At 39.0% G+C, this 14,386-nt stretch overlaps 1 protein-coding gene across 3 annotated transcripts in view; it reads right to left on the bottom strand.

The window, feature by feature from the left end:
• Positions 1-14,386, bottom strand: part of CDK14 (cyclin dependent kinase 14) — a 325,979-nt gene that overhangs the window by 14,597 nt on the left and 296,996 nt on the right. The window contains exon 15 of one of the 3 annotated variants that reach the window (XM_075082797.1): positions 12,019-12,553. The exons of the other annotated variants lie outside the window; for them this stretch is intronic. The gene's annotated coding sequence lies outside the window, so the exon portion shown is untranslated. Of the gene's footprint in view, positions 1-12,018; positions 12,554-14,386 lie in introns of those variants that run through there. 3 annotated transcript variants of the gene reach the window in all.

Here is a 14,386-nt window from a genome sequence, read left to right as displayed (position 1 = left end):
AAAGTGTGAATGTTTATCATTACCAAAATTATTGTAGTAGCCTGAAAGTACCTACAGGCAGTTTGGAATTATGTTTGTTAGTAATTTTTTAGAGAAGAGAGAATGAATGTTCAGATGGAGAAAGAAGAAGAAAAAGTGATTGGTAAACTTAGAAAGAAAGATCCACTTCTCACCTGCATTTTTATTTTTTAGAGCTTTTCCTAGAGGCTTCCCCCCTCCCCCCCCCAGAAAGGAGAGTACTTTTCAAACCAGCAAGGAATTCTTAATTAATCTGGAATGTGGAGTTATGAATGCCTTTGTTTTTAGCTTGACAGAACAGACATCATTGCAGTTGCATTCTGGATAGCAAAGATCCTTCTAGCTAAGCACCATCTGGTTATACATTCTATTTGCTGCTGTGGCTTTTCAGAGACTGAGCATCATGCCAAAGTGGTCATGTCAATTAAAATGCATTTTTTAGGACAGCACTGCAACCCTTAAGCACGTATAAAATTAGACAGAATGCAGACCTCACATGCTGAATCAGAAGGATCTTTCCCACAATTATAGCATATTAAATTAATGGCAAGTTTAAGTAATAGACACATTTAAATTTTGGAATATATTTCCAAATACCATTATGTCCAAAGCTCTTAGGCTATGTGATCACCCACACCATGAATGCCATACAATGGTATTGACAGAGAGATCATTAAGTCTTTGGAGTTGACCTTTCCAAGCCTGAATTGTTTCCCAGTCCAACAGTTCTGAAGACTAGAATGGGGCAGGAGAGAAAAAATCCCAGTTTAGACAATGCAGTGGTGTCTCTGTGGAATACTGCTTGCCTCCGCGCTCACTCCCTATAGGCTCTGTTGATACTCACCTATACAGCTCCCACTTGGGATTCTCACTGAAAATCTATGACATTAGAAATAGTTAGCGGCAGCTTCCGGCCAGCTGCGTTCTTCCCTCCCAGTTCCATTTTTACATACAAAACCATACGGAGTACTGAAACAGAAATATTTCCACAGTGTGGTCTCTGTGGCATTAAATGGAAAAAATGTTCCAGAATTGGCACCTCTACAGAGCATCACCACAGCAATGAGGATATCCTATCTAGTATAGAAAGAGATCACGAAGCAGCTCAGTTATTTTATTTCTCAGAGTTTCTGGCTGTGATAAGAACCTTTTCCTCATGTATGACTAAGATATTAAAATATAACGCATGGTTTGGGAACATGAGGTGCTTCTCATAGACACAGCTTTTAGAAACCGTGCAGCATCCACAACCTTTGAAAATCAGGCCTTCAGATATTACAGAGGCTTCCCCCCCACTCCTAATTGTTTTCTGAGAGACTTACATGTTTTTAAAAAGTAGTCTCACACACTTGAGAGGCTTCATACATGTGGCAGAAATAGCAGATGTCAAATCAGGTGCAATATACCGTGCATTTTGTGATATGCAAAGACAGGGATCATGGTAAGATGGAGTACTAAAGGCTTTCCTTTCACTGCCATAAGCATCAGTTTTCTTGTAACTGCAAGAAATACTTAATCTTTTTTTTTGAAGCTCCATTATAAACGTAAGGTTTTGCATAGCTCATTTAAATAGTTTAAATGACACAAGGTTAAGAACAGGAAAGCCTTTCACCAAAGGTGGTTAGTCCTTTTCAAAGATTTCATATTATTTGAAGCTTACTTTCACTGCATTCTTTTACCTTGGCTGCTTCCCAAGTGGGTATAAGTTAATTAAATAGGATTTTGACCCTTTCACCTTCACTATAAACTGCATCTTTACCCAACTCTATTTAAATAAATCAGATAAAAAACATAATGTAGCAGAATATGTATTTTTACAGCTGCGGAAAAAACAACCATGTCTATTAAGCTTATTTGTAAGTACTTAGTAGTCAAAGCAACAGCCAAGACTCATGGATGATTTTAATTAAAATGAATCTGGGTGGGCATATAAATTCATTTATGATGGCTTTTCTCAAACTGAAACTTCTCTCGTGTTACTGAGACATTCACAGTTACTGGACAGCACTGCACTACAGTAAGTCCTCATTTGTTCATGGTGACTGAAGTTCAATCCACCTGATTAGCTTGTATTCATTTTATGAGTCATGTAAAGTGTAGCTATGAAAAATATCAAAGGTATGTGGCTGAAAACTGTTACAGGGAAGGACTGAAAGAAAGAGAAGAACAGATGGGCAGATAATAACAATACAGAACAATAACCACCACTTCTATAACAGACGTACTCTGGGTCTAATTATCAAAAGAAGGTGAAAGAGACGACGCATCAGGAGAACATTGCGTTGCTCTCTACAAACAGGTAGTGTGACTTTCTGTATACAATTATCCCTTTTTACCCTTTTGAATATAAATGCGACCTATTATCTCAGACTGGGAGAGCCTTCCAAAAAATGATAGCCTTCTTTTAATTTAATCCATAAACAAAATATAATTTAGGTATGAAGGATGATAACAGTTCCGTATGAGGAAATGAGTAACTAGCTCACTTATAAAGAATGAACAAAGAATTAAGCTGCCTCTTTGTGCCTAAGCGATGTGTTCAGGTCTCCACACAGGCAGTGACAAAGACGCTGCCACTGGAGCCTGAGCGCTGATCACATCTCTCACCCCCAGCAGGGACTTCATAAATAGAGTTCATCACAGAATGAAATCCTTCCAAAACACGGGCTTTTGGTTTGGTATGTTATTAGTGATACTATCTAACTGCCTCACTAGTACATTATGTTCTGATTTTGCAGCCGTTTGGTGATAAATACACACATATTCAAGAGCGTTAGATTTTGGTCATTGATTAGGATATATTAGCCCGCTTCCTGACACTTCTCTCAACCCATCATCACTGAACTAACAGCAGGAAGATGACAACAGCAGTCATGTCATGCACAAGAAGCCCCCCACCGCAGCGTGAGCAGGGAGGTGCGGGCACAGGCAGGGAGGCAGACCTGCGCACCGACTCCCATCTTTGAGGTGCAGCTGATCTCATTACTAGTGCTTGGGGTTTTTTAATGGCATCACGCATCAAGTCTTGTCCACCTTTGTCAAACTACATTAGACTGGGGTTATTACCGTGCATGGGCTGTGATAACAGAGATCAACAGGAATAAACTCTTCCATTTTTCACACTGCACGGAAGTGGATCATATACTCTCACAAGAGAGGTTTCTCTGCCTCCCTTCTCTTCACTATCCTCAAAAAAAAAGGTTTCTAAAGTAAGGTATAGCAGTAGAGTGTGCCCAAAATAAAAATAAAAAAAACAGTGATCAAAAAAAGGCAATGGAAATTCTGGAAATTATAAGAAAATAGTTTAAAGGCATGTCAACAGCCTGTAACTCTCCTTCCTCAGAACATTTTTATCCCTACAAGTAATAACCGACAATAACAGTACTGTAAACTCAGAGAGATACATACTTTGTACTTTGAAAGGGCTTTGCATAGAGTTATTTTAATTATTTTCCTTATATAGTAAGTGGAGGATGAAAAGGAGATTTCTGAAATAAGAAATGTTATTGTTAACTCGCTAATCACAGCTGAGGGACTTAGGGGCAGTCTGGTTTCTGAAATATCTTTGAACTTATTTTACAGAATTGACTAAGTTGGTGGTATCCCTGTCACACGGATTTCAGTGTAAGGTACCAAAACTTCGTTTATGCAGAAGTACAATAGACAACACTGGACACTGAAATAATATCCTGGAAAATTTTAGACCACTAATATTTGAAATGGGATTTTTATTAATTTACAGAAGTTAATTTTTCATTTGTAAACACCTATTTATGAAGTGATTCAGTTTAGAGTTGATGTATAACATACACGCTACGTTATTTATTTTTTCAAACATAAAATACATATCCCTGCTGTTTTGAGAAACTACTGACCCTTAAGAGTCAAAGCAAGGGCTTGATTTCTCTCCTTTGATTCTGGGGGCCCCACAGATGAGGGGTTTATGAGCTTCCCTATTTTGCTTCTTGACGTTCAACACACTTACAGCTTGAGACCAACAGAGTAGCTGGGGGCAAACTGGGTATCAACACATAGGTAGAGCTGCCGAGGGGACCTCGGGAAAAAGCCGAGACGACAGCCAAGGAGCCAGCCCAGCATCGCAGAGCAGACCAGGGGGGCAGTCTGCAGCAGAAGCCAGGGAACCACACAGCTACAAACTATGAGGCTCTGCAGCAGAAGCTGCTATAATATGGAAATAGATTCTTACCCTCCAGACCCATATGTGATCACAACAAGCTAAGCTGAAGCTGCCAGCTAAAATGGGCAATTTCACATGAACTTGGCAGGGTGACTGCCAATACAGAGCTTGTTTTCCACTGGTGCCACCCACTCTGCTAATCCAATTCTGGCTCCTGATTTGCTTTTAAATAATAATGAACGCAGCAGATGGGAGGGGAAAATGTTCCCGGCAGTTAAGCCAGCATGCAAGTGAGGCTCTTTGCTTTTCACATACCTTGTGCAAACTAGCTCTAAATGCAACGTCAAGTGATTAATAGTGGTTAAACGAGAAAGCCAGGAGTTGCCATGTTCTCAGTCATTCAATCTTTGACCACGGCATGCAGGCAAACAAAACAGACAGAAGGATAACATGTTGAAAGAGAAAGAACAACTTTCATAACATTTAATTTAGATAAGGAGAGAGATGGACTCCTCTTCCCATCCTTGCAAATACTGGTTTGTTGTTTTTTTTTTTTTTTGAGGGTGGGGGGGACTAAGGGGAGGCTAAGCTCCAGAACAATATTAAAATTACCTTTTGAGTCAAACACCCAGTCATCAGGACAGGCACTATTGAGCGCATTCCTATCGCTGACTCCTTTTTGACAAGCAGAGGGGAAACAGGCTGCAGCACCAGGTTAGGGAATAGGGACGTGACTGTCAAGAAAAGGGGCAGAAGGAGACATGGAGAGGCAGAGGGCAGATGGCAAACACCGTACAGCCAGGAGGCTACACGTCTTTTCAGCAGCAGCAGTAGGACCTATTATTCCTGGGTCATATAACATTATCTCCTGTCCAACAAACAGCAGGTAAGCTTGTTTGCACAGTGCACCGCGTTTTCTCTTGTGTCAGCCTGACACAGAGGATAATCACCTCCTACTGCTACCTACTGGCCTCACACTGTGGGTTGAAAGGTATGAATCCCACTGACAACACATCTTGATGAAGGTGAAAGAAGGCATCAGTATGATTCCGTGCACCGAAACTTTTTCTATCACTTCTTCAGTTTCTGAAAATTTGGGAAATTACAACTCTTGAAAGGAGTTAAAAATGCTTGTGCAATATTGCATCTAATCCCTTCTACATCTCTAGTAGTCTTTAACATGAGATTAATTTCTTGTCCCACATGACACCCTTGCCACATCCACTGCTCAAACTCTATGCTGCTCTTTTAAGACAAAGAGTTTTATTGAAAATAAGACCCTTGACTCCTTTATTGGGGAAGCTGGAAGGTCTCAAGTAAGTTGAGCAGATGAGAAAAAGTAAGAAAGTTTCAGTAGCTGAATGCCTAGAAAGATGCATTTGAGTCCTGCTTCTGCCACCACTCCTACATGATGCTAGAAAAGTTTATTCAGATCTCCTACATGACGCTAGAGAAGTTATAGTAACTGATTTTAGTTAATTTTCTCCTAACAGGAATTCCACTTGGCATCTCTTATTTTCTGTATAATCCAAGATGATTCCTGGCTTGGGCTGCTAATACACTGAGCATTCGCTGCTTCAACTGAGGTCAGTGCAAAATGAAATCCAATCTGAACTTATTAAACACTAAAAGATGCTAGGAGCTCTAAGAAATCAGGCAAGAAAAATTGATTTATTTTTAACAGTTGCCATTTTAATACCTGTGCCTCAGCTCCTAGTGTGTAAAATGGACACTTCCGTACCAGCTCAGCTCATGGAGGTACTGTGAAGGTGGCTTCCCAATGCTGCCAAGGAACTAAGATACAGTGCATCTCAAAAAGCCTCCATGGAAATTAATGATTCCGTATCTGGTGCAGGCTATGGATGCTGTAGCCATAATGCATAGGATCAAACACTGAATGATGATGATGAAAAGAAACATTAACTACCCATTATCCTGTAAAAAAGCAATCTGAGGTCCCAAAGAAATAATAGTAAATGATCCTGTAAATGAAAACTGTAGATGAATGCATAAACTGCAGGTGGAGGAAATTAAATTTGAAACCTTAATTTTTGTATTTCCTAACTACTGTTTGAATTTGTCACTTTAATAAGGTGCTTGAAGCAGACTTTAGGAGAAGACAGTGTTGCTAAGAACTAATGGTACATCTTTGCTGTTAGTCACAAATAGGATGAAGATATTTGAAATAGGAAACATAAGCCTGGCTCAAATTTACTATCAGCTTCTACGTCTTTCAACTGAAATATTTTGTCTGGTTTGATGTTGCAAGACCACAGTAACATAATTTGAGGCAGCAACCTTTGATAATACAGAATAACAGATACTCCATTGTGTATATGATCTCTGGTTTTCCATCTAATGTAGGGACTTTAGCATATGCCTTCTACAAACTGAAAGAATTTAATACAGGCATCTGTACTGGCCTGTTCTTTGTACTAATTAAATTAGTTTCCTGTTGAGTAAGTAAAATACTGGCAGCCAGGAACAGTTGGGGAGACAGCTCAGAGGCTTAAGCACTGAACCATGAACTTTTCTGTTTACTACAATATTAAACAAGTAGACACTTTTGCTGACATTATGGGGAATGAAAGAACATTCTGTTAAGACACTTGTTTCATTACCGTTCATGAACTACTGATCTTCTTAAAGAGATTTTAAAAGATACAAAAGGTATTCTATTTGGTACAGTTAACTAAAAAAATGTATTATTTGGTTTCAAAATACATGTGTCAAAGTTAAAGCTAAGTTGGAACTTCAAATCTAAGGGGTCAAAACTCAGAAGGGCGAAATAAGCCCAACAGCCACCCAATAACCCAGCCTCATCTCAGGCTCCGTACTTCCACAATAATGGTCGCAAAAGTTAAATCTTTATACAACACACAGATCTTCGGCCTGAGCACCTCACAAGCGGTGTTGACACAAGGGCAGGAGACATTGTGTCTCTGATCTTCTATTCTTGTGGCTTTCGGCAACTGCTGGAGTTTGCCATATGTATAAATAAAGCATAACAACAAAGACACAAACGCAGTGTATGAATGGGAGGTTGAAATAGCCATCCTTACTTCAGTTTCATTTTTCCTTGTAATGTAAGAGCTCTTAAAGTATTATAAATTGTTTACATTAAAATATACATGCTTACCACACTACATACACACTAAGGCTTTGTGTGCATATATTTAGCTCAAAGCTAATCTCTCAATAAAAGCCCTTTCTGAAAATAGAGATTTATAAAAAGAAACACTGATAAACTTTCAGCTATAGGGACTCTAGTGGTCACTGCAAAAATGGCATTGCAACACAAAACCTGTGTGATTTTGCGGATCACCCCATAAATCTTCCTTTGTCCCATGAGTTTAAGTTTTCAGCCAAGAAAAACAACATTCTTCATAAAATTAATGAAAACAAGCTGCTCTTTGCCTACAGAATAAGTTTCTTCTTAATTGCATTTTTTGCTTTGAATCATATATCCTGTAGTTTGATTAAATCCTCTTAGAAGTCAACTAAAAATTAGAGCTTTGCAGCGTGAACCTCAAAGGTGGTGCTTACTTGGAGAATATAAACCCATTGTGCCTTTGGAAGCTGATACTTAAAGCAAGAATAAGAGCAATATGCAAGAGAGTTTTTATTATTTTCATTATGTCACTGCATAAATTTATTTTCAGGGCTTAGAGTTTGCAGAGAAATATGATCTGGCCAACGTATTTATTAGAAATAAATGGGCTGTATAAATGAATGTAGATAAAGCAAGAATACTGGAATTCTGGTTAATCCCTTGAGGCAGTAAATCAGGATTTCTAAAGCACTTAATGCGAAATATCTGCATCAAGGGGTTAAATATATAAAATAGGAAAAGTCAAAGACAAGAACTAGATTAAAAGGTTACACAGAGATGGTGCTGAAAAAACTGGAGCCTGCTGCTAAATAGATATCCAACAGACATTTATTTAGGTTCACTGACTGCAGCAGCCGCTGGCATACTCTAAATGAACTCATACAACAAACAAAAATCAAATTCTAGTGACAGTCTTTGATCAGTTTTTAGTACCAAAGCAGAAAATTTCCTTGTGAAAGCCAAGCTACATGGACTTGATTAAGCTAACACAACTAATTGCCCTAACTGAAAAATAAAAATGCCAGTCGTCTATACCCTCGCTGCGTCCTTATGGCCTCAGTAGTTCAGATGAGCCCTGTATCCTTCGTGGCAGACTGAGTCTAATCCCCAGTGGATACAGTAGACAGTGAAAAGACATCACTCATTAATTTAAGCACTAATTGAATCAGTTCCTATTCACCTAAAAATCTTCCCCCACTCCAGAGTGAAACCGGTCCAGAGGACTAAGTCTTTGCGAGGCCTAAGTTGTAATTCAGACTGAAGAAAAATTTTCTCTCACTCTGGCTCCCAATGCTTTCATACACAAAAAGTCTTCCAAAATCTTGTTGGTATGTACTACTAAAGAAGATGTACTTAAAAAAAAAAAAGCCAAAACCCCCAACAACCCTACCCAACAAAAAAATGAAAATATTGCTCATACAAACACCATGTTCCCTCACTTTCCCTGTGCAGATGTATTCCTAACACAACTGCAGCCATCACCCATGACCAGTAGGTGTTAGCTCCAAAACTCAGAGGTGCACTTTGTTGTAAGTTATGAAGCAACAAGACATACCTTGAGTTATATGCACACACAGGGATAAAACTGAACTTCATTGTTTTACCACCATATGAAGACTTTAGCCCTGACCCTTTAAGGGACTCCATGCAAAGAGACCAGTACCCACACAGAGCTTATTTGAAGTCAATGTGGTTTTCCCAGTGGGAGACAGGAAGAGATGGGAATTACTGAGTTAAATTTGTGCATTAGTATTTTCAACATAAATTAAATACTTGCAGCTAAAGCAATAAATACTGAAATCCTACTACACATTGATACCTTTAGATCTTTGGGAAGGCAAGTGACCTCGATCCTGCCTCTGTTGTTCTAAGCTTAAAAGTTTTAAATTTTAAAGGAAATTTAGTCCAGATTGAGAGAAGAATTCCTGTTCCCCACACTGGAACCTCCAGAAACTTCATCTGCTTCAGTAGGTTTTAATCACATCCCTAAAGCTAAATATTTGCTCAGCTACATTCCTAAACTGAAGTTTGTATGAACAGGAGATGAAAAGAGACTTTTCTTTCTATGACAAATTAAGGTGCTCATCACTTTTGTTCAGCAATGTCATATCAAATTCTATTTCACAAATCAAGGAATACCCTCAAATTCCTATGAAGAGATGCAGAGGATTAGCTCTTGTACATATCATCTTCTGGCTGGGACAAGGCCGACAGAATCTACTAATAGCCTGAACGTGGGTGATATGAACTTGTTAGACCTTTTTACATAAAACTGATAGCATAAAATTTAGTTCCAAACATCAATGTTTTCTTCCTTTTCCCACCTCTTTTTTTTTTTTTTTACTGTTAAACCTGCACATCTATATTACACCCAACATGCAGTTGTTGAAATGAACATTGACATTAACTTCTACTTTATCTCTGGAAAGCTTTGGTACCCTAAAAATGCATTTTAACACCTTGCTTTATCAATGTTATCTGCCTGTGGAGTACCCATATCACCCAGATGTTGTCAAACCTTAGCCCAGCTGAGCAAGCTTTAGGGCATTTTCTCACTTGTTATTTGGCCTCTTGATTATCATTCATGCACAGAAAGAAACTACCAAAAAATGCCCAGGGAATGGCTAATAGTCTCAAAGCTACTATTTTAAGGGAAGACACTGACAGAATTAGGAACACATGAAAAATGTGTGAACTGTGAATTGTGCTCATTATGCACACATTTTATCTGTGAGAATTGGCTATTGTGATTATCATATGATTGTCAAAATTCATTGTAAAACAGCATTCTTTTGACAACCCAGTTTTACAGTGACACTTAAAAGTATTAATTGAAGACAACAGACAAGTACTTACTTGGGAGAAGCAAATCTAAAAAAAAAAAGGACACTTAAAGTGTCCTTTAAATCACTATTTTTATTCATTTCACAAAGCTGATACCTTTATTCCCATGGGTCTGAAGGAATGTGTGAACATACAGGGAACACGCTATCACGGCATTGCTAATTCGTCTGGATTTGACCTCCGAGGAACGGTTTGTGTCATCGTGGAGCAAAAGCGCTGGTAAAACATTTGTCTAGATAAAAGACCTCAAGCAGTTAACCTGCTCAGCAGAGGCAACGCAACCGGGCACCAGGATAATGACCCTACCCAAATGGGGAAGGAACATCAGTGTAATGCTATGACAGCAAGACAAAAGATGATGGTAGCTCAGCAGGAAAACATTAGCAATGATATAACTCTTGGTACTCTATGTGAATGAAATGCCTTAAGAAGTACAATGCCAACCCTTTTTTACCTAGTAATGATTTAAAGTTTTAGTATTAAAAAAAAAAAAAAATCACACCCAACTTTGTTCCTCAGTTGTATTTTAAACTCTTGCTTCCATTCCATTTTATTTTTTCCACAATCAAAATCCTGATAGAAGTAACTCCACCATGTGGGTAAAAGTTACAATTCAGGTGAAACCAGCCTTTTCCATTTGACACATGCATTATTGGACGGCTACTTTTTTCTGACTTCAGGTAGTTATGACACTACTCTTAAACATAAACCAGAAGAACCTGATGAGCCTTGTTCAGCGAGTCAAACCTGTCCTAACAGACAGATTAACTCATTTCTTATGCAGATTATTTATGCTTAGCATGCCTTTCATTGTTAATACTGAACTTTTCTTCTTTCCTTTTTTAAAAGGAGACACTGTGTCACATATCCATTATTTTTACCAGGCAGAATGCCTTGAATATTTAGCTACCACTCTTTTAGCACCACACAAAAAGTTCTGGGTTTAAACTATTTATTTTTAAAGTAGTAGCATGATCAGACCTGCATGTTTATCTAAAGATCTTTGCTTTATGAGGGAGATTTTAGTCTGTGAGGTTTCCTCTACACATGGTAGGCAGCTGTCAGCAACAGTGAGCAGGGCGAGGGGTCACCGCAGCTGCTCTGCGAAATCACAGGGTTCCATCAACATCGCAGAAATCCTGCAGAGTGGGAGCTGGGAGACCATGGATTAGAGTACATTGGAGTGTGTATATAAGGTCACATCATGTCTATCAAAGTGATATCAAACTGGTACGCCGTACAATACATTTTACTGTGTTCTGTGCTCAAAGAAAGTAAAAGGAGAATGGACATGTGTGTAGCAGACCACAGTTTAACACAGAATTTCACATTGTCCTTTCAAACAGATGGATTTACTAAGTTCAGAAAGACATGTTGAATATGTACACACAGTGGAGATGTGTTGACTGAAAGAGAACTACATTTCATTAATTCTTCAGGTCAGACATGAATGAGATGAAAATAATTCTATTAATTAAATAGTAGAAGAGACTATTAAGAGAAACCAGATGTTCACATTTCCTGAATCCTACACACTAATTTACATAAATGTCTGTCCTTGTATACATATGTCAACAGTTTCCCATAAAATGCTTGTTAGTATCTCCTCCTGAAACTTCACTTTTATGAAATCAGTAGGTTTATCATCTTAAGATAGCTCTAAAATTAGGATAGGTAGCAAACACATAGTTTTGATTTGTGGGTAGAGACAAATCACATCCAAACCTGCCTGTTTCAGAGGACAGTTACAGGATATCGAATGCCGTATCTGTCATGTTGCAGACAATCCACAGAATCTGGATATTTGTAATTCTCATTGTTAGGGAGCTTCAACCAGATGAACAAAACTATGCTCCCTGACAAAAAAAAAAAAAAAAAAAAAAAGATACAGAGCTGACATCTTGCATGAGGAAAGAAGGAAATGGGTAGGGCAACACAGAATTTATTTTGGCTGAAATATGGAACAAATGAGATGACTAGACAGTAAATGATGTCTCCTATTTCTGGCAATCTTGTGCAAGCTGAAAGCTGGTAGAGATATTCAGACAACAAGGTTTTATCAAACCACATCTGTCTGCAAAGTTAAAAAGTTGATGACACTGGAACAATCTTATGCTGTTTCAAAATACTTCCAACAATTTTACAATTACTGGTAATCACTTTCAGTAATAGAAAATATGAAATGTAGGTGCAAAGAATAAAACACTGAGAAAGCATCTTGGTTACAAACAGTACGGTTGCTAAGTATGAGCTGCTGAAACAATCCAAATGGTATGATTTAGACTAAAGCCTCCCAAACATCTGAACCAACAGGACTCTGCGACCTTCAAACTTCTTCTGAAAAGTCCTGAAGTTTTATTGTTTAATCCAGTTCTGCGGAGCATCCATCACGGGCATGGGGACCACTTTAAGACTTGCTGACCCTGACAAAGACTGCAAAGCTGTCAAAAAAAAAGTTACCACCCTAAGCGGAAGTAAATTACAGACCTCCCTTTCTCCTTACCATAAATACCAACACCCACTTGCACAGTAAGCCCTTTAATCAATTCATCACAAAACCCTTCATGCCTGGCATTCACTTACACAGGCATTTGCAGTTATTTTTCACAGCAGATTACCATCCTGCCCTCACCCAGTCGTTACCCAACCTTCCTGGACACACACATCCTCCGTTCACTTGCAGGCATCCTCTTCCACTTCACCTCTTCCCACACTGAAGCCCTGTCTTCTTAACCACTGGCCCAAATACACTTGCGGTGCTCAGAGGTTTCTGAGCCACTAAAGCTCAGCATGAAGGGGTTTTGTGTCTTTGGAGTTCTCCAGTTTTGTTTTATTTTAAGCAAAAAGCTTTGATGCTCAACCGTTTCTTCCTGCTTTCCTGGGAAAGGCTTTCGCTTACACCGGAAAAGCAAGAGTTGGCAAGACTGAACTGAAGAAAAAATGTAGACAAATACACCCGATAGTGCCAAGGTCTCTCCTCAGCTTCACCACCGCTGACCCAGGTACGGCCCCCTGCCTATGCAGCTTTTTACAGCCATCATTGCTGCCAAGCACCAATGCTCTTCTCCCACAAGTGTGAACACCAATGCACCCACTGCCTTAAGTGAGGTACTTAGGATCAGAAAGGATCACACAAGCGCGGCCTATCTTAGTCTACCCATCGAATAATCTGCTTTACAAATGGTTTCTCAATCTCAAGCAAATTATTTTTGTAGATACCTGAAAAAATGAAAAGGATTAAGGACAGTTGGTGGCAGAAAGAAAAGAAAGTGGAAAGTTTCCCATGGCTTTCAGCCCTGTGACTGCTCGTCTAAGTCTCGAAAAAATAAAAGTCTGCAAATGATACCTTATTTTCATGTAAGAATGGGTTTTCAGGTTTTCATTTTTTATAAATTTCAATGCATCCTAAGGACTGCTCTTCCTTGGGAAAGAAAAGTTCCAGAGAAAGGGGAAGGGTCAAAGAGTCATAAGATAAACATATCCGGAAAAAAGCTGTTCACCAGGCTTATGAGAAATTCTGTCATCCGTTTCACTTTGAAATCTTTTCTCCCACATCCTCTATTGGAAAACCATAGTACAGTACATATTTTTCTCCCACCAGTTCCTTCTTCTCGCATTATTCTCAGGCTAGAAATCAGTTTCCTGCAGCTTGTACAGCACAGCGGGAGCCAAGGAGAAGTGACAGGTAGAGACAGCCCCAAGTCTGTGTACCTGAATTCCTGGCTTCCATGATTCCTTCTGCAACTTTACTGGGCACAAGACAGATGACTATTTCCCTTTTTTTCTGTGGGGTGTAGCAGTTTTTCCACTGGATAGGTCAGCCAACCAGATAATCAATACATGCAGACCAGCAGGCCCCGAGAGTCATCCCGTAAGCATGATAATTACATCCGAAACACTGTCATTAACAACATGCACCACTACAAGCTCCACTTAACAAGCAAAGAAAGCGATGATTCAGAGCACAGCCCTGTGCAAGGCTCCCATTTTAGGCTACAGAGCTGGAAGATTGGGAACTCTTCAATAATTCTATGTTAAAAACGTCCTGGTTATAATTATTATGGTATGCTGGTAACATCATTTCTTATATAATTATTAACCCATGTTAGAGGGGTAGGGCAAACAGTAGCTAGCTTAAAGTAGTTAGCTCGTAATTAGTTCATTATGATTTCATTACTTGGCACATTGTTTTCTTACACAAAGCTCTCATGATTTCTTTTCTAAAATTACAGAGAGAATTGCTGATTAGGAATCTCCACATGAGCCTGGAATTT

The sequence above is a fragment of the Phalacrocorax aristotelis genome, chromosome 2 (genome assembly GCF_949628215.1).
Source record: "Phalacrocorax aristotelis chromosome 2, bGulAri2.1, whole genome shotgun sequence".
Taxonomy (NCBI): domain Eukaryota; kingdom Metazoa; phylum Chordata; class Aves; order Suliformes; family Phalacrocoracidae; genus Phalacrocorax; species Phalacrocorax aristotelis.
Note: the sequence above shows the minus strand (reverse complement) of the source record. Positions and strands in the feature narration are given on the sequence as shown.